At 43.1% G+C, this 25,757-nt stretch overlaps 1 protein-coding gene and 1 long non-coding RNA gene across 5 annotated transcripts in view; one reads left to right on the top strand and one right to left on the bottom strand.

Moving 5' to 3' along the window:
• Positions 1 to 25,757, top strand: part of FAM219A (family with sequence similarity 219 member A) — a 55,005-nt gene that overhangs the window by 10,578 nt on the left and 18,670 nt on the right. The window lies entirely within an intron of this gene.
• LOC122204731 overlaps positions 9,284 to 25,757 on the bottom strand; it is a 32,207-nt gene continuing 15,733 nt past the window's right edge. The window contains exon 3 of the long non-coding RNA XR_006195765.1: positions 9,284 to 9,991. This is a non-coding gene — a long non-coding RNA (uncharacterized LOC122204731). The remainder of the gene's footprint in view (positions 9,992 to 25,757) is intronic.

The following is a 25,757-nucleotide window of genomic DNA, read 5'->3' as shown; positions in this document are numbered from 1 at the left end:
AAGCAAGAGGAAGTAACCTTGACTCTGCTGACCGAATAAGGGGAAAAGAGGCAGATTTAGGAAAAAACCTCGTAAGTATCATATAAGTAGTTGGCCACACTTCAGATGAAAATATAAGCCCTTGACTAAAGGAGCAATGAGAAGGAATAGGCTATAAGATGAGACCCTTAAGCCAGCAGTTACTGGAGAGGAAGGGCCCTACTGTGAACTGTACAGCCTTAACACTCTCTTTTTCCCAGGCTAAATAGAACCTGCATTTTCCTCCTACCATTTTGCCAGAGACTGGTTTCCACATCTCCAGTTATCCTGGCTGCTGTAAGTGGATACTTTGAGGTTGTCGTCCCTGGAACTAGACCTAGACCTCCTCATCTGGTCTGACTCAGACTACTGTGGGACCAGCCGCAATCCATAACATTGATAGTGTACTCCTATTATTATCAGTTGAGGATTCATGATCATCTTTAATAACTGTACCTACTGTTACGTTGAACTCAAGATACATCTGAAATAGGGTAAGCCTTTGTCTTAGCAGTGTAGAATCAAGGCAAGAAACTGGGGTCACATGTTGGGCTAGGCTGGCTGCTAATACAGGTAAGGATTCACTGGAGCTAGTGAGATGGTGGTTGCATATTTATTAGAAACTATGCCACAGGGCACCTGGGTGGCTCATTCAGTTAAGCATTTGACTCCTGTTTTTGGTTCAGGTCATGATCTCACAGTCATGAGATCAAGCCCTGCATCAGACTCTGCACTGAGCAGACCCTGCTTGGGATTTTCTCTCTCCCTCTCTCTCTCTCTGCCCCACTCCTGTTCTCTCTCTCTCTCTCTCTCTCTCTCTCTCTCTCTCTCTCTCTCAAAATAAATAAATAAATAAATAACTTAAAAAAAAAAAGAAGCTATGCTACATTTTGTAATTGATTCTTACTCTCAGAGAGGGAGCTGGCTGGATTCAGCAATGTGGAATTTGAATCTAGGTGAGGCTGTGTGATTGTGTAGGCTAGGATAGACCTTCAGAAAGCTAGTGCTTATATGGACAAAAGACTTCATATAAACCTACTATGTGACATGGCCATGAGCAAAGGTAACGTGCTGTTGAGCCGCATTCAGGTCCTAGGAGTTCAGGTCCTTGAAGGTGACAGGTCAGTGCTATCTGAAGTCATATATTCTATGCTGATGCCATTATTCAAGAGGGGAAGTGATTGGAATGAAGAAAGGAGTCAAAACCATATTACGTGAGAACAGTTGGAAGAACTGAGGCTGTTCAGCCTATAAAAAATATATATATATAGTTGCAGGGAAAGCATTTTAAGATTTTTAAATGCCTAAACTGCTGGAGTTAAGAAAGGAAAAACAGTTAGACTTAATATTCACAAGGAGGAACCAGGGCCTTTGGGTTGGGAGCATAAACATGCTTCTATCTCTCGGCTTCATTGCCTCCTGTTCCCTGTGGTAACGGTTCTCAAACTGGGGCCAGAGGCCACGGCACCTGGAAAACATGTTGCTCTTTGCAAAATGCCATACTAAAGGAGGAGCTAGGAACAACACTCTAGCAATAGACGTGGCTCTATTATGTGTGTGCAATATAAACATGCCTAAAAAATCCACTGTGGAATTTAGCACGAGCAGCAACCTTCCTACTTTTCTGTTAATATGTGTTTGCTAATCTTTCCTGTCTTTCAGGGCCTATCACAAAAATGCCACATTCTTCATGCATCCTTATCTCTCTTTCAATAAAGTATGAACTGTCCATTCTACCTGTCCTGTGGCCCTAATACATTCTCTTTAGAATTTGAAGTTTATGGTTGCAATTATCCTTATTGTAAATTTCTTTCCTTTTTTTTAAACTTTTTTTTAAACGTTTATTTTTGGCAGAGAGAGAGACACACAGAGCATGAGCGGGGGAGGGGCAGAGAGAGAGGGAGACACAGAATCTGAAGCAGGCTCCAGGCTCTGAGCTGCCAGCACAGAGCCCGACGCGGGGCTCGAACTCACAGACTGCGAGATTGTGACCTGAGCCGAAGTCAGACGCTCAACCGACTGAGCCACCCAAGCGCCCCTGTAAATTTCTTTCTAAGGTAGATGAAAAGATGTTTCCAAAGTACCTGAATCACCTTGTGAAGCGGATTGGGAAAGTCGTTTTTGCCCATTTTACAGATATGCAAGCAGAATCCCAGAAACGGCTTGGCTATTAAACAGCTGGAGGTTGGCATGGCCAGAACATCCTGACTCCCAGGCCCTTGATACAATTTGGGACCTAATTAAATTCTTCATCAACTTAAACTTCTCCACTTGCTTTTGAGGCATCTACTCTAAGTTTTGCTCCTCCTGGCTGGCCATATTTTCTACCATTCATGCCAACTTTCCTTGTGATAGGTCTAACCAGGCCCCTCACCTCCTCTTGTCTATTGGCATCTTAAGGCCAACTCTCCCCACCCTTCTTTTAGGTTTATTTATTTAAGTAATTTCTGTACCCAACATGGAGCTCAAATTCATGACTCCAAGATCAAGAGTCACATGCCCTTCCGACTGAACCAACCAGGAGCCCCAAGACCTCCTCTCCTCTTAAGAACTCTCTCCCCTTTCCTTGTCTGCCTATCCCACCCCCACCTATCCTTCAGAAGACCATATAAACTCCCTTTCTCCAGGGGAAGTCTTCTCTGACTATTCTGGTGAGGTCTCAACCATCCCTAAAGCCTCTAAAACCTCTAGCACATAACTTGATACATATGATATTCTAATTTGGGGGGACCAATTTTATGTGCCATGTTGTGAGTTGCTTTCATGAAACAGAACTACAGAAGAGTGCAACTGGTTTCTTTAAAGATGAGTATGAATGGAGAGGATATTAGGAGGTGATTCTAAGGAGGGGACCTAGTAGAGACCCAGAGGAGAATGAGTAGGTGGGAATTAATGAGTGGAATAGAAAGTACATGTAGAGAATTGTGAGAGATTCAAGGGGATAGATGAATTGGGGCTCTCATTCATTATTCAAAAAATACTATTGTTGGCGGAGGGGGGATGCCTGGCTGGCTCAGTCAGTAAAGCATGTGACTCTTGATCTTGGGGTTGTGAGTTCAAGCCCCACATTAGGTGTAGAGATTACTTAAAAATAAAATCCTATGGGGTGCCTAGGTGGTTCAGTCATTAAAGTGTTTGACTCTTGATTTTGGCTCAGGTCATAATCTCATGAGTTCGTGGAATCGAGACCCATGTCAGGCTCTGCACTGTCAGCATGGAACCTGCTTGGGATTCTCTCTCTCCCCCTCTCTTTCTGCCCCTTCCCTGCTCATGCACATGCACTCCTTCTCTCAGAATAAATAAATATACTTTTTTTAATCTTAAAAAAGTACCATTGGACATTTGTTCTCTGTAAGACACTGTACCAGACACAAGGAATAATGTGATGAATACAGCAAACATGGTCCCTGCCTATATGAGCTGGAAGTCCAGTAGGAGAGATAGATACTAAACAAATGAAGTGTGCTAACAAAATTACAATAACAAACTATGACAAGCGATGAAAAAGACAAGAACAAGATAGCATGAGAGAGAATAATAAAACCTCCCACATTAGACTGGGGATGTCAGGTAAGGCTCCAATGAGAAAGTAATGTTTGGGATCCAAAATTTATAAAGAACTTCCCAAACTAAACAAATAATCCAGTTAAGAAATGGGCAGAAGACATGAATAGACACTTTTCCACAGAAGACATCCAGGTGGTCAACAGACACATCAAAAGATGTTCAACATCATTCATCATCAGGGAAACACAAATCAAAACCACAATGAAATACCATTTCACACCTGTCAGAATAGCTAAAATTAACAACACAAGAAACAACAGGTATTGGCAAGGATGTAGAGAAAGTGGGAACGGTCTTGCACTGTTGATGGGAATGAGAAATGGTGCAGACACTCTGGAGAACAGTATGGAGGTCCCTCAAAAAGTTAAAAATAGAACTATTCTGCAATCCAACAATTGCAGTACTAGGTATTTTTACCCAAATAATACAAAAACACAGATTTGAAGGGGTACATGTACCCCAATGTTTATAGCAAAATTATCAACAATACCCAAATTATGAAAACAGCCCAAATGTCCATTGACTGAAGAATGGATAAAGCAGATATGGTATAGGGGCGCCTGAGTGGCTCAGTTGGTTAAGCGTCCAACTTCAGCTCGGGTCATGATCTCACAGTTCATGAGTTCAAGCCCCGCGTTGGACTCTGTGCTGACAGCTCAGAGCCTGGAGCCTGCTTCAGATTCTGTCTCCCTTTCTCTCTGCCCCTCCCCTGCTCATGCTGTGTCTCTCTCTGTCTCAAAAATAAATAAAAACATTTTTTAAAAAGCAGATATGGTATTTATATACGATGGAATATTACTTAGCCATCAAAAAATATGAAATCTTGCCATTTGCAACGATGTGGATGGAGCTAGAGTATATTATGCTACATGAAATATGTCAGTCAGAGAATGACAAATACCATATGATTTCACTCATATATGGAATTTTGCTTAAGAAGCAAACCAGATGAACATGTGGGAAAGGGGGGGAAAGGGGGGCGGAAATAAGTCATAAAAGACTCTTTTTTAAAAAAATTTTTGTTATTATGTTTATTTATTTTGAGAGAGAGACAGAATGCGAGTAGGGGAGGGGCAGAGAGGGAGACAGAATCTGAAGCAGGCTCCAGGCTCTGAGCTGTCAGCACAGAGCCCAGTGTAGGGCTTGAACCTACGAACTGTGAGATCATGACCTGAGCCTAAGTAGGACGCTTAACCAACTGAGCCACCCAGACACCCCATAAGAGATTCTTAACAACAGAGAATGAACTGAAAGTTGATGGAGGGAGGTGATGAGTCGCTGAATTCTGTTCCTGAAACCAATGTTGTGCTGTGTGTTAACTAAAATTTAAATAAATATTTAAAAAGAAAAAAAAAAAGATAGGGCGCCTGGGTGGCTCAGTTGGTTGAGCATCTGACTTCGGCTCAGGTCATGATCTCGCGGTCTGTGAGTTGGAGCCCCAGTTGGAGCCTGCTTCAGATTCTGTGTCTCCCTCTCTCTCTGCCCCTCCCCCACTCATGCTTTGTCTCTCCCTCTGTCAAAAATATATAAACATTAAAACAAAATTTTAAAAAGAAAGAAAGTCATGGTTGGGGCACCTGGCTAGCTTAGTCAGTAGAGCATGGGATTCTTGATCTCAGGGTTGTAAGTTCAAGCCCCACATTGGGTGTAGTGATTACTTAAAACTAAAATCTTTTTTTTTAAGTTTATTTATTTATTTTGAGAGAGAGAGAGAGGGAGAGAGAGAATCCCAAGCAGCCTCTGCACTGTCAGCACAGAGCCTTTTGCAGGGCTCAAACTCATGAACTGTGAGATTAAGACCTGAGCAGAAATCAAGACTCAGACGCTTAACTGACTGAGCCACTCAGGTGCCCCCCCAAAAAAAATCTTTAAAAAAAAAAATCTAAAAAAAAAATCTTAAAAAAATAAAAAGTAATGTTTGAGCTCAGACCACAGAATGAAAAGGACCTGGAATCCCTGACAAGGAGTGACTTGCTACATGTTCTCCGGTGGGGTGGGGGCTCCCAGATTTGGTAGTCTGAATCTCTTACAAATTGACCTTTCTCCATCCTCTCCCTTTACAGCATTAGGTAAGTTTTCAGGAGTAAAGGACATAGAAGAATGTAGGAGGGCTGGTCCAGCCTGTCTCTCATAGGTAGCAGAGCTGATGACTGTGCTGCTAGCTTTGTTGTGAGACTGGAGGAGCTATTAATGGAGTTGTGGTGTGTGACGTGTAATATTTAGTGAGCAACTTGACTGTCACAACGAAGAGCTCCTACCTGAGTCTTCCAACATTATATGACTTGCCCACATCCTCCTGGAGATGGAAAAAAATATCTGGAGCTCTTGGAGGGAGGAAAGAGTGCCAGCCTGGATGTCTTGTTCTCTGTGGGTTAGGCACGGGGTTCATATTCTCCTTACCACGAAAGTCAAATGCTACAAGCTATTCTGTCCAGGGGCAGACCTGACTCCAGTGGGAAAGCCAGCAGCCACACTGGCATGTAGATTGCAGCAGCTAGTGAGAAGGGCCTCTACTGGGCCTCTTACAAACTCCAAAGGTGTTCGCTAAGGATTTCAGCTTCCAGAAAGTCCTCTCTGCCCTCAGCTGTCCTGCTGCTTCCAGCCCTGGCTCAGAGGATATCATAAGCTCAGAGAAAGGCCAAGTGGGGATAATGATGTGGGAAGGTGGTGGTGGTGATCAGTGGCTTGGGAAAAAAGAGGAAGAATTATGTGGAGTCAGGAAGGGAGACTAAGTTGGGAGGTGATAGTCAAGGTAGTAAACAGCGGCACCAAAGGGAACCGGTCAGGAACCATCTATCCATCTCCCTGTCAACTTCCTAATGGAACCTCATGTTTCAGATCCTTTATTTGCCAAGGGACTGAACTATAGCAGTGAGGCAGTCTCAGGGAACTCCTACAAGAATTGGCTTGTGTATCCTTGAGGGGCTATGGAGATGAGGGTGACCTACTGAGGGGCACTGGCCTCAGGGCAGGAGCTGTACACAGCTGTGGTAGAAAGTTGGCTGGGTACATTCTAACTTTACCACTTTTGTTATGACCTTTAGCCAAGCTCCTAAACTCTTTCAGGCTATTTATAAAATAAATAAGATCACGTACATGAAAATGAACTGCAAATTACCCTCTCATTTCTGATCTAAGGGTTGATGGCAATTAAGGGGTTGGTGTTTTCCATTTATTGGTCAGTGGTTCCCAAGGGAGCTTTTATAGGAGAGGGTGAAAAGATGGCTTATTCTTCTCATCATCAAATGAGGAGAGCCCCTGGCCTCCTTGACAAGGCCATGATGAGACCAGGCTAGAGATGGAAGTAATCTGTGCTCCCATTGATTCCCAAAGGGGTTCCATTGACTAGAGGAGTCCTGCTCTGCCCCTCTGTACCATGACTGTTTTAGAATTCTTTTGGCAGAGTGGGGCCTTCCTGGAAAGCCCCAGTACTGATGTTAGAGGAGGATGTCCTGCTTCTGTTTCAGCTCCCATGGGCCAACTTTCAGGGCCCAAGAAACAATTGAAAATGTCCACGTTGCTACTATTCTCCCCAGTGGGGACTTGAGAAGGTAGTTTCTAGTCTGCAGACCTTCAAATTTTAAAAATGTTTTGCTATGGAAAATCTCAAGCATATGCAAGGTAGAGGAAAAGGTAAAATGAATTCCCTAGTACTCACCCAACTTCACCGATGATCAACCCAGGGCTAACCTTGTTTTACCTATACCCCACCCCCTAGATTACTGTGAATAATTATTTCATTTATAACCCTGTCTGTCTCCTATATTTCTGCAAGCTGGTAATTATATCTCAAGGTCTGATTAGATTCAGATTCAACTTTTTTGTGAAGAATACTTCTGAGGTGTGCTGTGTACTTCCTAGTGCATCACATCAGGAAGGAGGTGCAGGACATATGGGTTGTCCCACCTTTTGTGAAATTCAGATTAACTAGTGGTATAGTTAGTCTAATCTCTCCATCACAAATGTTGCCTTCAGCCTTTCACTTAAAGTTTTGAGCAACCATTGCTGGTCATTGCCTCAGTCCATTGTCTAATCAGGAGTTTCTTTTACATATGCACAGCAAAGAACCCCTGTCAATGTTCTGTCAAAGAACCCCTGTCAATCCCCCACAGGTATTACAGATATCTCTAGGCCTTTCTCCTTTAGGCCCTACTTTTTCTATCACTGCCCTTATCCTATACCATCATTTCCTACCTTATCAGCCCAAGATGTCCCTAGAATGTCTTCAGACCACAGGTACTCACCCTGCTTCACGAACGCTTATTTGGAGTCTCTTCTCACTGAGGCAACACTATCTCCCCCACGAAGCTTCTGCATCTGCTCTCTGTGAATCCTGCTAGACCTATGCTTGACCATGCTAGAGTGTGGAGGCAAGTCTAGTGTTTTCCTCCTCTGGGAGAGAATTCAGCAGGGGCTGGGTTTATTTTACCTTTCCAGGGATTTCTAAGCAGCCTTCTTCTATGCTGAAGACAGACTTTCTCACTTGTTTCCTGAGCTTCCTGCTCCAGCCTGGGTCCTGGCAAGGACCCAGGCCTGATTTCCTGTTTAGCTGGGCTGTGGGCTGTGAGAAGTTGGAGGAGGGGTGGGGCAGGCAGCTCTAGCAGCTCTAGCAGCTCTAGCTCTTAGGCCCTTTTCGCTTTCCAGCCAACTTAAAAAAAATCTATGAGAGCAAGAACACAGCTATCTCCTTCTAGTACTTTAGCATTCCTGTGCTGCTCAGGATCTTCACTCTTAGTTTCTCCCCTTACAAAGGAAAGATTGGAAGACTGTACACTCTGTGCGCATGTGCCCCAGACAAACACACTGTATATACTATGGGTGCTGTAAGCTAGCTAACCAGGAAGGCACATAGAGGTTGAGAGCTTCTTCCTGCAAAGCTGAACCTACCTCAGGGCCCTGCCCCTGCCCACAGGAGTGCTGTGCCTCCAACCACCCCATCTTAGTAGCTATTGATGCCTTAGTCACTATGTCCAATCAATGCGTGGAGCAGCTGATGGGGCAGGGAATCTGAGATGTGGAGGCTGGCTAGGGACCTGGCTATGCAGCCACCAGAAAACATTAGGAGTTCTGTAGTGACAGCCTGTCACCAGTATAGGATTTCTTATGAGAGTCTCACAGCCCTGAATGTCCCACTCACATTCCTCTTTATCCCTAGTTCTTCCTTGGTCAATGGTTTTGAGAAGAGACCTGTTGCACATTACTTTTTTGCTCCCTTCTCCTGAATGGCCACAGCAGGAATTGTGTGAAGCCCTATCCCTTTATCCCCATGAAAGGAGGTATCAGAGGAAAGTGTTGCCAAGTAGTAGGTATGCCCAGTACAGCCCCTTACATTTCAACAGCTTCCCCCTTGCTTAACTTGGCCTGCAAAGCCTTATGTCTGGTTCCTGACTTCTTCTCCAGCTTACCTCATACCACATTAACCCCAATCACTGCATCCAACCTTACTGGCTTTTCCTCCATTTCTCTGATGTCCCAGACTCCATTCTGTTTTAGTGCCTTCGCACATGTTGTTCCTTATGCCTAGAATGTTTTCCCTGTACCTTCTACCTTTTTTGGTTGACTCTTACTCATCATCTTTCAGGTCTTAGCTCAGCTATAGTTTCATCACAGAGGCTTCCTTCAGACTCTAGACTTTGTCAGTGGCCTTCTCCTTATTTTACTTTTTGCATTTATAATTTTGCATATGTTTGTATGAGTATGCTATTCATATGGATCCTTTTGAAGGCCAAGTTTCATGAAGGCAGAGATCATATCTACTTTTACTTCCCATTATGTCTCTTGTGCCTCGTAAGGTGACTTACACACAGTAAAAATTTACTAGATATCTGTCGAATTAATTAACTAATTAAATCTTCTTGTTCCCTTTATTTAGTAACCTCATGTCACATCTTACTATTATATTCAACCGTACACCCTGTGATGTGTGCCTTGCTGTTTATGGGCACTTACTGTCAGGGTACACACATTTTATTTAATCCCGTCCACAATATGAAGAAGGTATACTCTTAGTCTACAAAGAAGGCAAGTGAGACCCAAGGTCACACAGCTAATAGATAGCAATGCCCAGATTCAAGCCCAAGTGTGGAGTCAAAGCCTGTGCTCTTAACCATAACACTACACTGCCCCCTTTTGGCAGTTTGGAGAGTTATCACTGGCCTTTTTCAGTCACTACTAGGTCCTGGTTAATTTCAACCCTGATTATTTCAATCAATACTTTTTGGAACTTACAGCCCTAAAAATCCATGATCCAGTTTCAGTCCTTCTGCTTTTGGGCCAGGTTGTGGAAGTATACAGGGAAGGGAATTCAATCTGTACTCCCCAGTGTCCAAGGGTGCATGTGTCTCGGGTCTGTTTTCCATCTGTTTTCCGTAGGACCTCTGTAGCCTCCAGGGCTTAATGCAGTGTCCTATTTTAAAGAACAGAAAGTTCAGCTGTTAAAACGGCCTAATGGACAGTGGTCTGGGGAATAAGTACAGCCTGATTAAGATTCTAGGAAAGATCATTGAGATGGGGAGAGATTGTCTTTTTGTGATTTAGTCACTAAAGATAGAGCTCTGGAAATTGGCTTCAAGTATTTCTTAGGAAACAGACTCAGTAAGAGGACAATATCTCTTGCTGTTGATTAGAAAAACTCAAGTTAGTATCCCAAGCTCTTTTTTAGTGGCCAGGGAATTCTAACACTGGCCCTGTAAAGAGGGTAATATTACATCCCTAGAAGGAAAAGGGATGTTGGAGTGCCTGGGTGGCTCGGTTAGTTAAGCATCTGACTCTTGACTATGGCTCAGGTCATGATGCCAGGGTCATGGGATTTAGCCCATGTTGCACTCCATGCTGAGTGTGGAGCCTGCTTAAGATTCTCTCTCTCCCTGGGGTGCCTGGGTGGCTCAGTCGGTTAAGTATCCATCACTGGATTTCAGCTCAGGTCATGATCTCACAGTTCATGGGATCAAGCCCACATCGGGCTCCAAGCTGAGAGCTTGGAGCCTGCTTGGGATTCTCTCTCTCCTCTCTCTGCCCCTCTCCCCACTTGCATGTGTGTGGGGGAGCTCTCTTTTTCTTTCTCAAAATAAATAAATAAACATTAAAAAAAAAAAAAGATTCTCTCTGCCCCTCCTCCCCCCCTAAAAAAAAACAAAACCAAGAATGGTAACTCACCAAAGATCATATAATCAGCTATCCTTAAAACTAATCTAAGTCTTTCTAACTTCAAAACCTGAGTATTCCCCACCTCCTGTTGGGAAGTACTGTATATATTGTCACAGCCTTTCTGGGAAAACAGCTGGCAATATAATGTGTGCATACCCATTGACCCCTTCAAAAATTCTACTTCCAGGAATTTATTAAACTAAAGAAATAGGGGCACCTGGGTGGCTCAGGTGGTTAAGTGTCCATCTCTTGACTTCTGCTCAGGTCATGATCTCATGGTTCATGCGATTAAGCCCCGGGTTTGGCTCTGCGCTGACAGTATGGAGCCTGCTTGGGATTCTCTCTCTCCCTCTCTCTCTGCCCCTTCCCCATTCACACATGCACACACTTACTCTCTCTCAAAATAAATATAAATAAACGTTAAAAAAATAAATGGATAAGTGTATAAAGACTTTTTTATAAGATATTATAAGATATTATAAGATATTATAGTAGCTATAAATTAATAGTAACAATATTATAACATTATATTACACTGTTGTAATAGCTGCAACATAATAATGGGTGGGGGGAGAAACAACATAAATCTCCATCAATGGGAACTGATTAAATAAATCATGATACATCCATCCATCCCACAACATATGTATAGGCAGCCTTTTTTTTTTTTAACAGTTAATTTTAAAATAAGTTTTTTAAGTTTATTTATTTGAGAAAGAGCACATGAGCTTTAGATGGGGAGGGGAGAGAAAGAATCCCAAGCAGGCTTTGCGTTGTCAGTGTGGAGCCCAATGTGGGGCTCAAACCCACAAACTGTGAGATGATAACCAAGAGTCAGACACTTAACCAACTGAGCTACCCAGGTGCCTTAGGCAGTCTTTTAGAAGGAGGAAGAGATAAAATCCAATATGGATTGACATGAAAAGATGTCCAGATATATATCTTTTTTTATTGTGTTAAAATACCTATAACATAAAAGTTACTATTTTCATATATCATTTGGAATGTGGATGATATGATTCATCTATGCCTACCCAGAAGATATAGCATTTACTTCATAGTTCCCATATTTTTCAATCAGGTATGCACATCAACAAGTTGGTGAAATGAATTGGCTATGGAAATGCTGCCAGATACCTGGATGCCACCCGTCTGGCCAGTCTTGTTCCTTCTGGGCACCCCAAGTTTTGAATGGACTGGCCGTACTTCACTCAGTTCTTCTCACTTCCTTCTTAAGTTCTATAGAGCTCTGTAGCTTTGGGAAGGCAGGCATTTCTTTGAAAACAGAATGCCATCACACCAATTAGATACATTTCTGTTTCTTATTTCCTTTTTAGAGATCTCCCACAGTCTCACTTTCACCACTGGGAAGCAAGGGAACAAAATTATTCTCACATTGCCCAAGGTAAAGCCATGATCACTGATGTGTCAATATTCTGAGTGGTTCTCTTTGGCTTCTGGCCTTGCTCCCATTAGTGTTGCTGCTTATTGTGGTTTTCAGTATGGCCTTTTTATGAGGTAAAGTAGGAAAGGGGTCAGGAAACTTGGGACCTAGCCCTGGCTAGGGGACTTTAGGAGAGCTGATCAGCTTTGCAGGGTTTCCTTTTTTCTTCTCTGTAAAATTGGGGTAAAGAATAGATGCTGGATTTTTAGGGCAGTGAAAATATTCTGTACGATACCATAATGATGGATACATGTTACTTTACAATTGTCCACACCCATAGAATGTATAACATCAAGAGTGAATTTAGTTGATTATGATGTATCACTGTAGGTTCATCAGTTGTAACAGATATACCACATGGTGGAGGATGTTGGTAATGGGAGAGGCTATGTATATGTGGGTATACATAGGGGGTATACAGGAACTCTCTGTACCTTCCCCTCAATTTTGCTGTAGACCTAAAACTGCTCTTCAAAAAGATAAAATCCTTTATTTTTAAAAGATATACTATTTCTATCTCTTAGGATTGTCAGATTTAATGAAATAATAAAGAAAAAGTTTTGAAAGCATAAGTTGCAATGCAAAGATAAAGATCTATATTTTTCTGGATTTAACCTTTTCTGACTTGCATTGTAAACTCTTAAGAGGCATGTCTCGAAATCTGTTTCCTATGATGTAGCAACTTAATAGGGAGATAGAGATACTGAACAATCAGGAAAAGCCACTTCATTCTATTTTTTATGTTTATTTATTTTTGAGTGTAGGGGGAGGGAGGAGCAGAGAGAGAGGAAGACAGAATCTGAAGCAGGCTCCAGGCTCTGAGCTATCAGCACAGAGTCCAAAGCAGGGCTAGAACTCACAAATCGGAGATCATGACCCAAGCTGAAGTCTGATGCTTAACTGACTGAGCTGCTCAGGAGCCCCCAAAATCCACTTCATTCTTAAAACCAACCTGAGGAAAGCAGAGGGCAGAGGAGAGTCAGATACTCATTTCTGTTTTAACCACTTAGGTATTGTTTTAATTCTCCCCATTGAACATGCCTTACTTTTGTAAGTTAAAGAAGCCAATAAAGACTTTTTTAATGGTGGGGCGCCTGGGTGGCTCAGTCAGTTAAGCATTTGACTCTTGATTTCAGCTCAGGTCATGATCTCATAATTCGTGAGTTGGAGACCTGCTTCAGGCGCTGTGCTGACAGTGCAGAGCCTGCATAGGATTCTCTTTCCTCCCTCTCTCTCTCTTTGCCCCTACCCTGCTTGCGCATGCGTAGTTGTGCGCCCTCACTCTCAAAAAATAAACTTAAAGATTTTTTTAATGGCTTAAAATGATGTAGTTAGGGCTAGATAGAAATTGGAAGTCATCTGCACATAGAGCTAACAGCTGCAGCAAAGAGAACAAAGGATTTAGAAAGATAAGCAATTGGAAAAGCAGCTAGATTGTCAAATTGGGCCATATTATTAAAACTATCGAATGTTAGGTCAAGGAGTTTTTAAGTAGTGGGAGCCACTGAAAGGTCTTGAACAAGGGAATGTTGTAATCAGAGCAGTGTTTAATTTCCAGAAGAGTAATTTAAGAGTAATGCATAGGATGAGTTGGAGGAAGAAGAAATAGTTTGGGCAGATAAGTGGGTTACTCTTGCAGTGGTCCTGAAGTAAGTTAATAAGGAAGAAATTGTTACAGTAGGTTCATGATTAGCTTGCCAGAGGGATAAGGAGAAAACAGGTGGGTCAAAATGACTTCCCAGTCAGGTCAAAAGGAGACAGGAGTCAACTTGAAAAAGGTTCCAGTGGCCAAAGTTGGAACAATTTGAACAACAAAATAAATAGTGGTAGTATTGGATTATACCCCCCAAAAGAAAATATATGTGTATTAATCCATACTGGTATAAATAAATGGCTGAATAAATAATTGAAGGAGAAGGAACATTTTCAAGAATTATGATTTGTTATGTAAAAGTATTTTATGTAGAAGTATTTTTTTTTTTTTTTAGAAAGAATGAGGGGAATTTAAAAATTACCTTTAGGGGCACCTGGGTGACTCAGTCAGTTAAGCATCCAACTCTTGATTTCAGTTCAGATCATGATCTCATGGTTATGGGATCAGGTCCTACGTGGGGCTCTGTGCTAACATCATGGAGCCTGCTTGGGTTTCTCTCTCTCTCTCTCTCTCTCTCTCTCTCTCTCTCTTTCTCCCTCTCTCCCTCTCTCCCTCTCTCCCTCTCTCCCTCTCTCCCTCTCTCCCTCCCCACTCATACTCTCCCTCTGTCTCTCTCAAAATAAATAAACTTAAAAAAATTACATTTAGAACATCATAGTAATAATTGCTGCTGGCAAGATCCACTGATTGCTAAAACTAGTGGGTGAAACTTTAAGGAGAAACAACATATTTGCACAGCCTATAAGAACCTCAACCAAAATATGTATTAATTACCATGGTAGTTTTAACATATATCCACAAATTCTTTGATACTCCTCCTCTAGAAAGTGGAGCTTAATTCTCCCTCGACTGTGGCCTGGACTTAGTGACTTGCTTCTGACTAATAGAGAATGGTCAAAATAAGAGAAAAATAGTAACTATAGTGGAGAAATCTGGTAAACACCACCCCAAGTAATTAAAATTAGTATCACCAGCAGTAAGTCATATACCCCCTGATATGCTGTGATACAAAGGACACATCACTTATGTGGTATTCTTCCCCCAAATCCATAACCTCAGTCTAATCATGAGAAAACAAGGCACATCAAAATTGTTGGAATGTTTTATAAAATACCTAACCAGTACTCCTCAAAAGTCAAAGTCATGAGAGTCAGGAAAAGACTGAGAAACTAAGGAGACCATGGAGACATATTAATGAGAAGCAATATGAAACAGAAAAAGGGATATTAATGGAAAACTGGAGAAATTTGCATAAAGTCTATAGTTTAGTCAATACTATTGATTTGATCAATGTAGATTTGATCAATGTACCACGATTATTTAAGATGCTAACATTAGAGAAAGCTGGGTGAAGAATGTACAAGGATTCTCTGCACTGTCTTTGTAACTCTTCTTTAAATATAAAATTATTTCAAAATAAAAGGTTTTTTTTTAATGTTTTGAGTTAATTTAACTGGGAAAGTGGTTTGTACCATTAACAAGATAAGGGTAGTCAACAGGATGAACAAGGCTGGGGGGCACAGCAGGGGATGACATCAGTGGAAGTCATAGGCAGTTGGAAATGTTGGTCTGGAGTTTAACAGGTCAGAGCTAGAGATATATATTTGGAGGCCAAACCCAGAGAGATATCACTTGAAATAATAAGTTTATAATATTATATTACATTTCTACATGCCAAGAGAGAACATGTGTAAAGAGTCAGTGATCACACTGAGGAAAGGATCTATGTCTAGGGTATGCGAGGAAGAACAGTAGGGAGGCTGGTCAAAACAGATAGGGATAGGATGTTTTTATAAAAGCCAAAGGAAAATAGAATTTCCAGAAATATCTGGTCAGCAATGTCCAATGATACTGAAAAGTGATGGAAGATCACCTGAGAAAAGACCATTGGATTTTAATTAGGACCTCAAGTGCTGACCTCCAGGAGAACAGAGTTAGTAGAGCAAATATGGAGAGATGGGGGTGGTAGACATAGGAATCAAATGGCCAGGACTTAGTGAGGAAGCAGGCTTGCCTAAACCAGGCAAAGGGACTTGTGTGGGTGCCAAGGGGGAAGAAGCCCTGGAGGAAAGTAGGATGCTCCTCGGCAGGGAAGCAGAAAGTACTAACCAGAGCAAGTAGGCCAAAAGGCTGGGGCCCAAAGTTTAAGAAGAGGAGGAACCTTGACCACAAAGCCTTTGCCATTTCCTGGCTATGGAACACAGGCTGAAAGATAGAAGCTCTGGATCAAGAACTACTTTTTTCCTTCCTGAGCTAGGAAGCCATTCTATTTCCCAAGTCCCAGCTTGTCATCACTGTGGCCTAGAAAGTTAGGCCAGAAAGAAAATGAAATAAATTGAACTTATTTATCCTCTCTTCAGCTTTTCTCTGAGATGGAGAATAGTCTGTTTTAAAATTAGGCATCAAGCAGTATTGCAGAGTGATTTCTATGGGGGTATATGTGTGTGTTTTATAAAAGCTACCCTGTATTGACTGCCTACCATGTGTCAGGGACTGTGGTAAGCACTAAATATACATGATCCAATTTAATCTTCCCACCAAGCTTTTGAGATGAGTACTATTATATTATGTTAAATATGAAAAACAGGGTGAGGAAGCTGAGCACTGAGAACTAGAACTAAGGCTGGAAGACTGGGGGCGCCTGGGTGGCGCAGTCGGTTAAGCGTCCGACTTCAGCCAGGTCATGATCTCGCGGTCCGTGAGTTCGAGCCCCGCGTCAGGCTCTGGGCTGACGGCTCGGAGCTTGGAGCCTGCTTCGGATTCTGTGTCTCCCTCTCTCTCTGCCCCTCCCCCGTTCATGCTCTGTCTCTCTCTGTCCCAAAAATAAATAAAAAACGTTGAAAAAAAAATTAAAAAAAAAAAAAAAAAGGCTGGAAGACTGAAGAAATGCAGACCACCAAGGCTCTACTCATTCTTCCAGCTCTGATCCACTGTTGTACCAGGGGTCCAGTCAAGAATGTGTCTGTCTCCTTCCTAGATAGGCTAGAAATCCAATCTAAATAGCCATCTACAGCAGCTCCCTACTCCAGGTGGCCAGATGGGAGCTCCAGAACACTGTTGTCTCCCAAGACCTTTACACAGTGGCCAATTGGTTCTGGGGTCACTACAGTTGGTGTGGCTGGTTCAGGGACTGGCTTTGGAATAGGATTTGGTAGCTTTATATCATTGGCTATGCTAGGACCTCTCAAGCAACATCTCTTCTCCTATGTTATTCTGGGCTTTGTCCTGTCTGATGGCCACCTTCCTCATCTTCTTCACCATGTGAGGGTCTGTGAGGGGCACCTACCCATCCCTGCTGCTTCAACTCCAGACCATGCCTGTACTAGAGTGAACTCAGTTTTATTATTAAACACAGTATTTCTCTAAACCTCCCCCTCCCACTACCAAAAAAAAGTTGAAAAACAGACCCAGTAAGGTTAGAAATGTGATCATGATTGCACAGATAAATGGCAGAGGTAGAACTTACTCTAAAACTCATACTTTTAACCATTTCACTATATTGCCTCTTACCAACACTCATGCACATGCACACACACACGTGCACACACATACAAAAGGGCCTAGGCTGTGTGCCAAGGGCTATAGATGGTGGGATTAAGGTTTTCTTCTTCTTTTTTTCTTCTTTTTTCTTCTTCTTTTGTGCTTATCTGGAATTTTTATAGTGACAATGTATTCCTCTTGAATCCAGAAAAAGAAATATTTTATTTATTTAAGTCTAAAGTTTTGGTACTGTTTGCCAGATTTCCGTAATATCCATGGTGAGAACAAAGCAGATACATTATGCTAACATGCAGACAAAGGAGACTATACCATCTCTGTAGCAGTACAGGCTCTGCAGTTACAGAGCAGAGAATCTGGCATGTGTGTATGTGCATGCATGCATGCATGCTTGTGTGTGTGTGTGTGTGTGTGTGTGTGTGTACAAGCACATGTGTGCAGTGGCCACTGAAGTGAGGAGAGGAATGGCTGATCTGTCTGAAGATGTGCCACATGGAGACCTCTTTCCTTTCCCTATGACCAGCCACCTTGCCTGAGCCAGACCCATTTAGTCCTGAGCTTCCAGAAGTACTACAAGATACTTTTCACATACACCAAGATCCTTAATCTCAACCTTATAATCACTTGTTGAAAATCTGACTAGGGAGCCAGGCTGCTGGCATGAAGCCCAGGCTGCAGCTATATAGAATGACTTGAGTCACTACTTCAAGCAATGGGTCCAACCATTTAAGGTCAGTGTTAACTGGCATGTGGGGCTTTTGTTCAGAGACTCCTAGGTCTTCAGGTGGTGGCAGTTCAGGACCCTGGATAGCTCCTAGAAGAGCCCAGTCTCTGCCAGGTCTGAAAAGACTAGGTGCTTGAGTCATTAAGGCCCTTGCTTCTTTAATTTTGAATAGCCTTTCTATACATGTCTCTGGCTTCTTCTGTCTCCAGGATCTTCCCTATGAATCCAGGGACTCCCCCTTATCCTTTCCAGCCCTTGCCCCACCTTCTTCCACTCACATCTAGCCTGACCAAACTCTCTCTGTTGAGGTCACTATCACTCTGAAGGTGAAATAAGCTTTCAAGACAGCATCTGAGCTGTCCCTGGTTAGGGTCTCACACCCCAATACCTCAGAGCTGTAGAATTTTGGAGGGATGGTAAGAATCTAGTGGAACAAGGGAGTGTTAAAAGGACTTTTGTCTCTAATACATCTGCATTCCCATCTTTAATCTGGTATGTGAGGCAGGGGAAACTAAAGAGAAGCACTGAGCAGATTTCAAGGTCTGCGGCTGGAACGTTTCATGAGATTTCACTCTGTACAATCAGCCTGGCAGTGGTGCACACTTGACTTAAAGTGTTTTGGATTTTTTGTTGTTGTTGTTGTTATTGTTGTTGTTGTTTTAGGGTAAGAGCGTTGACATAAGGTGTATAGGGGCAAGTGTAGCAAATAGAAACAGAAATGAAACTAGTGAGTCTGGAGGTTCTCAGCCTGACACCCTCACCCTAGCCATGCACTTGGACCCTAGGCAAAAGAAAGGTAATATTGTAGAGGGGTTTCCCTCCTGATTCCCCAAATCATCTAGAGGAGGGGTGTACGAGGAATCTGGAAGGGCAGAGGAATCACAGTCACCTACTAGGGATTGGATTTTCTAGTTGATAGTTCCTTTTCTACTTCCAGGCCTCTTCCATAGCTAAATTAATCAAAGCCAGCAAATGAGGTTACCGTGTTCTCACTTTGATTGCCTCGGCTGGTGAGTAAGGAGGGAAGGTAGGTCTACCTGGATTGAGGCTGAGTGAAAGCACTGAGGATCCTATCCCTCCAACAACCCTTGCTCTGGGCCTTGTGTAAGGCTCTCCTCCATTGCTTTCTTCACCTCTCATACTCTTAGATCCCTTATTGAAAGAACTGTCTGAACTAAAAGGCCATTACATGCTTTATACCCCCAAAGAACCTCCTGGTCAAAGAAACAGGTGCAAAAGCAATACTAAACCACCAGAGAACAGCTGCAGGCTCCTTCTCTTAACACTGGACAATCAAAATGGGACAGGCAAGGGCAAGGAGGAGAAAAGAGCATATGGTGTTTGCTGAGCCATGAGTAGACCTGACAAGAGTTTGGGCTGGAAGGACTAAGACTGCCTCCACTCTACCTGAAGAGGTTTGGCTGGATAATACTCCTGAAGATGGGAGTATTAACAATGTAGTAACTAAGTTATGGATGGAAAGATGTTCAGAGGATCTAGATCCAGACTGTCCCTCAGCCAGGCCCCTCTCTTGCCTGTGGAAACAGTGTTTTCTAGCTTCCAGGAGAGGCCCTTGCTATGGGATTAAGCACAGGCTATTGACATATAAGCAAGCCTAGACAAGAAACAAGAACAGATGAGGACTCTGTCAGATCCCAAGAGAGTTGCTTGTGTTGGTTTTTGTTCAAGTAGAACAGGCCTAACCTCAGCCAGAACTTGCTTTTGGCCTGTTTTCTCAGGGGCAAAGCCTTCCCCATGTTTGCCTTCCTTAACAGAGGATGCTCTGTATTCATTGTTTTATTAGGAGCAGTGATTATGTGACCACAAACCTTACTAAATTAAATATAGTCCTGAGCACTCAGAAGAAGAAAAAGCTCAGGACTCAGGGGAAGGAGCAGCTGGCTAGAAAGAAGAGTCCACGAATTCTAATTCCCGGGCTGCCATCTGGCATTGACCTGGGACAACTCATTTACTCTCTGCCCTGGAGGCTCTTTCTGGAATCTCAGGGCCTGAATAAAAACAGGCCTGGGAACTCAGAGAGTGAAATGACCTGTCTAGACTCTCTAAGTCAGTGTAGTTCACAGGCAAACCTGGAATCCACTAAGCCCTACTCTCCAGCCAGAGGCTGTGCTTACTGTTCAGGGAGGTTTCTTGTATTTTCCTTTGCTGTCTCCTTGCCCTTATGTATGAACTCCCAAACGTTCCCATGCCTTGGGTGGCTCACTGCCTGGTACGCATGGTTGTAAGCCCCAGGTTGTCAAAACAGACAGAATCAGAGCAGCCCTGCCCCTATCTCCCTCCAAAGGATTTTCTGATGGTTTGGTTCCAAGCTAGCTTCCCACTCCTCTGAAACTTGATAGTAAGAGTTGGGCCTTACTCATTTGATGATGATGTATGTATATCAGCAAGCAAAATATGAGCCTGGACCTTAAGTCTCAAAGAAAGTTGTGTGTGCTTAGCTGTTGATCAGCCCCCACAAGTAGTCAACCTGGAGTTGAGCTGCTGCATTGGCCATGGGCCTTAAGTGAGTTTTAACTAGGCCAAACCTTCAGGCAAGCAAGGGAGTAAGTGAGGATTTGGGGACTCCTACTTTGGCTCTTCTCCAAAATAACTTCCTGGAAGGCAATCTTTCAGCCCCTAGGCTTACATACAGAAGTGACCCTACAAAGAGTACACAATACATCTGTCTGGGACACCATTAGACAAGGCCCTGGCACAACCTGGCAGGCCACTGGACTTTTGCCACCTCTGTTTCAGAAAGAGCCTTGCTATGGCTCAAACCAAATAGAAAGCAATCTGTTTGTCTATTATCAGATCACAGCCCTTCATTCTCTATGCTAGGCACTGGGAGGACACAGAAGAACTAGGCATGGTCCCTGCCTTCGTGAACATTTGTTAAATAAATTATGCAAGTATTCACTGAAGTAAAATTTGATAAGTACATAAAAGAAATGGAAGGGGGGTAGTGCTGTGAGAGTATATTATAGAGGGACCTAACCTATCCTGGTATTAATGAAAAAATTTTTTTCTTAATTTTTGAGAGAGAGAGAGAGACAGAATGTGAATGAGGGAGGGTAGAGAGAGAGGGAGACACAGAATGTGAAGTAGGCTCCAGGCTCTGAGCTGTCATAACAGAGCCTGATGCAGGGCTCAAACTCGTGAACTGCGAGATAATGACCTGAGCTGAAGTCAGATACAGCTGACTGAGCCACCCAGGTGCCCCCGTGCAAAGCTTTTTATAAGAGATGATGTGTCAGCTGAAGCCTGAAGGAGAAGTAAGGTGTAGCCGGAAGGGGAGCATGAGGCAGGAAGGCTCTTCATGCTCCACCAGCAATGAAGACCAGTGAGGCAAAATGTAGTAATGGGGGTGGGTGGGGAGAGTGACACAGGATTAAGTTGGGGAAATGAGAGGAAAAGTAAGTGACTGCTTCTTTGCCACCATTTCTAGCCCAGTCTGAATTGCTCCTTTCAAAAAAAAAGGGCTGGTTGAGACCCACCCAAACTGCTATGACATACCCCCCCGCCCCCCCGGGGAGGCTGGTGCTTCTTCCATCTCCCCAGCACAGGGGATTTTCATAGGAATGCTCAGAAGAGGCACTTTCAGCCCCAGCATAGGGTTCACACAAATGGAGGGGTCTTCACCTGGCAGCGTGGCTCAGAGGAGGGGGGTGGACAAGAACTTTCCCTACAAATCCTCTCTGTATGTTTTTCCAGTACTTTGAACTACTTATTAATCTATGACAGAAGCCATTTCCTCATTTTGATGGTTCTGCTGGGAATTCCGCCCCATCACCCCCCTCCTGTGGTAGATAAAAAATGTCAGCTTTCAAGATTTTATACTTGGATTTCAGAATCTAAATTGCATTACTACATCCGGTGAGACGGCGCCATTCCCTGTTCCTATCTACGTGCTCCAGGCACCATGAGGCTGATAACATCAGCGTGTCGAAGCAGCTCGATCCAGACAATTTGCAGCTGGCTGGGGCTAGGGCAGAGGGGGTGGGTGGCAAAATTCTCTCAGAATCCAGAGCAGCCCAGGGTTGACTGGATTTTCAGGTTCTTTCTACAGACTATTAGTTCTCCTATCTGTAGAGAGAGAGTTTGTCTTGGTCCCACCTAGATGTAACAAGGAATTGTAAAGTACTCTCCTAAACATTGATAGGATAAAATCACTAAAAGCCAATGCTCAGGTTTTCCTTGGAGTGAAAGATAGAAGAGAATAGAGGGAAGAGTAGAAGTCATAATATGAACAAGTGAAATTGGGTGTCCATATAGAATCCAAAATACTCCTGGAAATGGTTACTCTGTACTTCCTTGAAGCCCTGATGTGAGGCCTTGTAACTAACCTTCTGACTGCCATTAGCTTGTGAAGTACATGAAGAGAAAGCATTGTTCCCCTGCCAGGAAACACAGGAACTTTTGGAGTTTCTTTTCTAATTGTAACCACGACTTAACTCTGCAGAACAAACATTCCCTTCACAGCAAAACTTTTCAACTTATTGGGTTATTTTAAATGCATCAAATGGCATAAAACATTCATTCAACTCTGGCAGCATTCACAGATCCATTTTTGTAAATAGCCAAACAGGCTCTTCATCCTCAAAACATGATGTTTTCAAAGCGTAGTCAGCACCCAAGATCAAGGCTTTGGGAGAAGTCAGTCCAAATTCACTGAGCTTGCCAGTGCTAGGGCAAGCCTGGCTTTCCTGCTCACTGCCCACTCACCCACAGGTTCTGGTGTTTGGATGGAGGAGACAGAACTAGAATCTACCCCCAATTCTAATTATAGATATATTCTCTTACAGTGGAGGTATGCAGTTTACTGACTCCATTACTATACCTCAGGGATGCATCGATAATTAAGTCAAATGATTATTTTTAAGATTTTATTTTTAAGTAATCTCTACACCCAACATGGAGCTCAAACTTACCACTCCAAGATCAAGAGTTGCATGCTCTACTGACAGACAACCAGGTGCCCCTAGGTCAAATGATTCTTTAGTTTTACTTATATTTGTTTATTTTTATAGAAAAGTGTTATTGAAGGTTTAAAAATGAGAAATCATGATCACTACAGAACCATGATCACTTGGAGTATAGTTTCCAATGCTAAGCCTCTCCTGGATGTCCATGGTTGGTGGAGCAGGTGTTTCTCCTTCTAGAAAAAGGTCAATGCAGACTTCTCTCCACTGACCTGGATTCCCAGGGTGCTCTTGTTAGGTTTGTGCAGGCCTCCTGCCTAAAGGACTAGAAGTCCAGGGTTTTTGCTGCTTTTTGCCATGGCCTGGGGAGAATGACCCAAGGATAAGTCATGGGACTGTAGTGCAGCCAGAACTCGGGCAGCTACAACCCACTCCCACTCAGTTTGCTGTTACTTTGAGGTTGCCCAGGCCCTGGTCAGCCTCTCTTGCCTTCAAACCACCCTTGCCCACAATTCCTAAGAAATAGCAGACCTGCCATGGTCTCGACCATGGCTAGATTTCTCTACTAGGGCTTCTCTTTGGGGAGTCTCAAGCTTCCCAAGGATCAGACCCATAATACTGAGAGAAAAATAGAGTTTTTGCTGAAATGTCAGCAAACCACAGAAGAACCTGTGTCTTGAATTCTCTTTCTTGACATCTTCAAACATCTGGCCCTTCTCCACTGTCTCCTACCTTTTAGTTTCAACCATGCTCCACTCCAGTCTCTCTTGTCATATAAGAGCCCCTTCAACACTCTGGTTCTGGTTCCTCCCTGTTTTACATTATCCTTCTCAAAACCTTATTCTTCCCAGACATCCATGACATCAGGCTCTCTTTGACCCTCTGCTGCTCTGACCTGGGCTGTCAGTTCTCTTCTTCCTACCCCTTCAACCCTTCAATGTTGGTGTTCCCCAAGTTCTTTTCTCTGATCATTCATATTTATAGGTGCCCCCCCCCCCACACACACTGAGGAAACCTGGAATCATCTTTGTCTAGGTCTTTCCCCTCAAACCCAGATCTAGTCAGCCACTAAGGCCTGGCAGTATGACCTTGATGTGTTTTTCTTCTCCAGTCCTATTATTTTCCATTAAAGTCCAAAGCCCCTGAATGTGATTTACAAAGCCCTTCATGATTTTAAGCCTTCTTCCAATTCTAGTCTCATCACCTGCCATTTCACCCCACCATTTAACATTCTAGCAAAATTGAGCTATTCTTTTAGCCTGCCATATAGTCATGTGTGTCTTCCTCCCTACTCCTTTCTTTTCTTTCCCTACCTCTTTCTCATCTGGTTCTTATCTATCTCCTACTCATTCTTCATGCCTCAGCTTTCTTTGGAGAAGTCTTCCCTAATTCCCCAGGGTGGAATAGGTCCTTCTGTTCTGTATACAGACAATACTCTATAAAAACCTCTGTTGTAGCATTTGCCTTATTATTAAAAATTATCTGCTTATTTATTTGCCTTTTGTACTGGCCTTTAAGCTCTTCATGGGTAGAGATCATATTACCTTTTTATCTGTAGCACCTAGCACAGTGCCTAGAATATAAGTGCCCCTAAAATTTAGGACCAGAACTGAATTGGTGGCTGAGACTCTTTCATCTCCGTTTTTTTAATGTTTATTTATTTTTGAGAGAGAGACAAAGTGTGAGTGGGGGAGGCAGAGAGAGAGGGAGACACAGAATCCAAAGCAGGCTCCAGGCTCCAAGCTGTCAGCACAGAGCCCGATGTGGGGCTTGAACCCACAGGCTGCAAGATCATGACCTGAGCTGAAGCCGGTCGTTTAACCAACTAAGCAACCCAGGCACCACTCATCTCTCTCTCTCTCTTTTTTTTTTTAATTGTCCTCTGCTTTTCTCTCCTGGGCTCAGGACTCTCAGTCTGTAGTGCTTTTTCTTGCCTCCTGCTTTCTGCTAGTCTGTCTCTGTCTATCTCTGTCTCTCTTTGTCTTGAGCTATTGAGTGCTTCAGTGACTCCAATATTTCCTTCCTATGGAGAACTTTTTGAACAGGAGGTTACTAATCAGAAAGTATCCATGCCATTTTCTAAAGAGGGGCTTCAAGTGTGTGCAGAGCACTGGAGACGTGATGAGACTACTAGCAGCCTTCCAAGTGCCTGCTTTATAAGACAACAGTCCCACAGCTGTGTAAGTTCTGATGTGTTATTAATCTCATGTCTTTATCTGATGTATAAGAAATGACAACTTAGATTCAAATTCTAGTGCTAACCACCCTTCAAGGTATGATTTTGAACATATTACTTGATATAAGCTGGTTCTTCAGTTTGAAAATGGGAATGGTATTTACCTTACTCAGTCTTTTAGGATGATTAAATGAGATAATATATTACAAAACACCAAGCACCATTTTTGTACATATAACAAAGTAACAGGTATTCAAACAATATTAACTAAATGATCTGCTGAATTCCAGATGAACCACACCTGGTCTGCATTGTTCTGAACAATTCTCTGCCTTCGTGCAGCCAGAGCTCTTAGCAGACAGAGCAGCCTCCCCAACTTGAGCTTTGGATCATCTCTCCTCCTCCTCCCCCACCAAACCATTGTCCTGTCTTGGCACTAAGAGTATAAAACCAAATTAAGGTGGGTACAGAGGGCTCTTTTAGAGGCTGTCTGGGGATGGTGTGGATGTAGAAAGACTGGCCTAGAACCTTGCTATTCAAAGTGTGGCCGCTGTACTAAGAGCATTGGTATCACTTGAGAGCTTGTGTGAAAATGCAGAAACTTAGGT

The sequence above is a fragment of the Panthera leo genome, chromosome D4 (genome assembly GCF_018350215.1).
Source record: "Panthera leo isolate Ple1 chromosome D4, P.leo_Ple1_pat1.1, whole genome shotgun sequence".
NCBI classification, from domain to species: domain Eukaryota; kingdom Metazoa; phylum Chordata; class Mammalia; order Carnivora; family Felidae; genus Panthera; species Panthera leo.
This window is presented reverse-complemented; position numbering and strand designations above follow the sequence as displayed.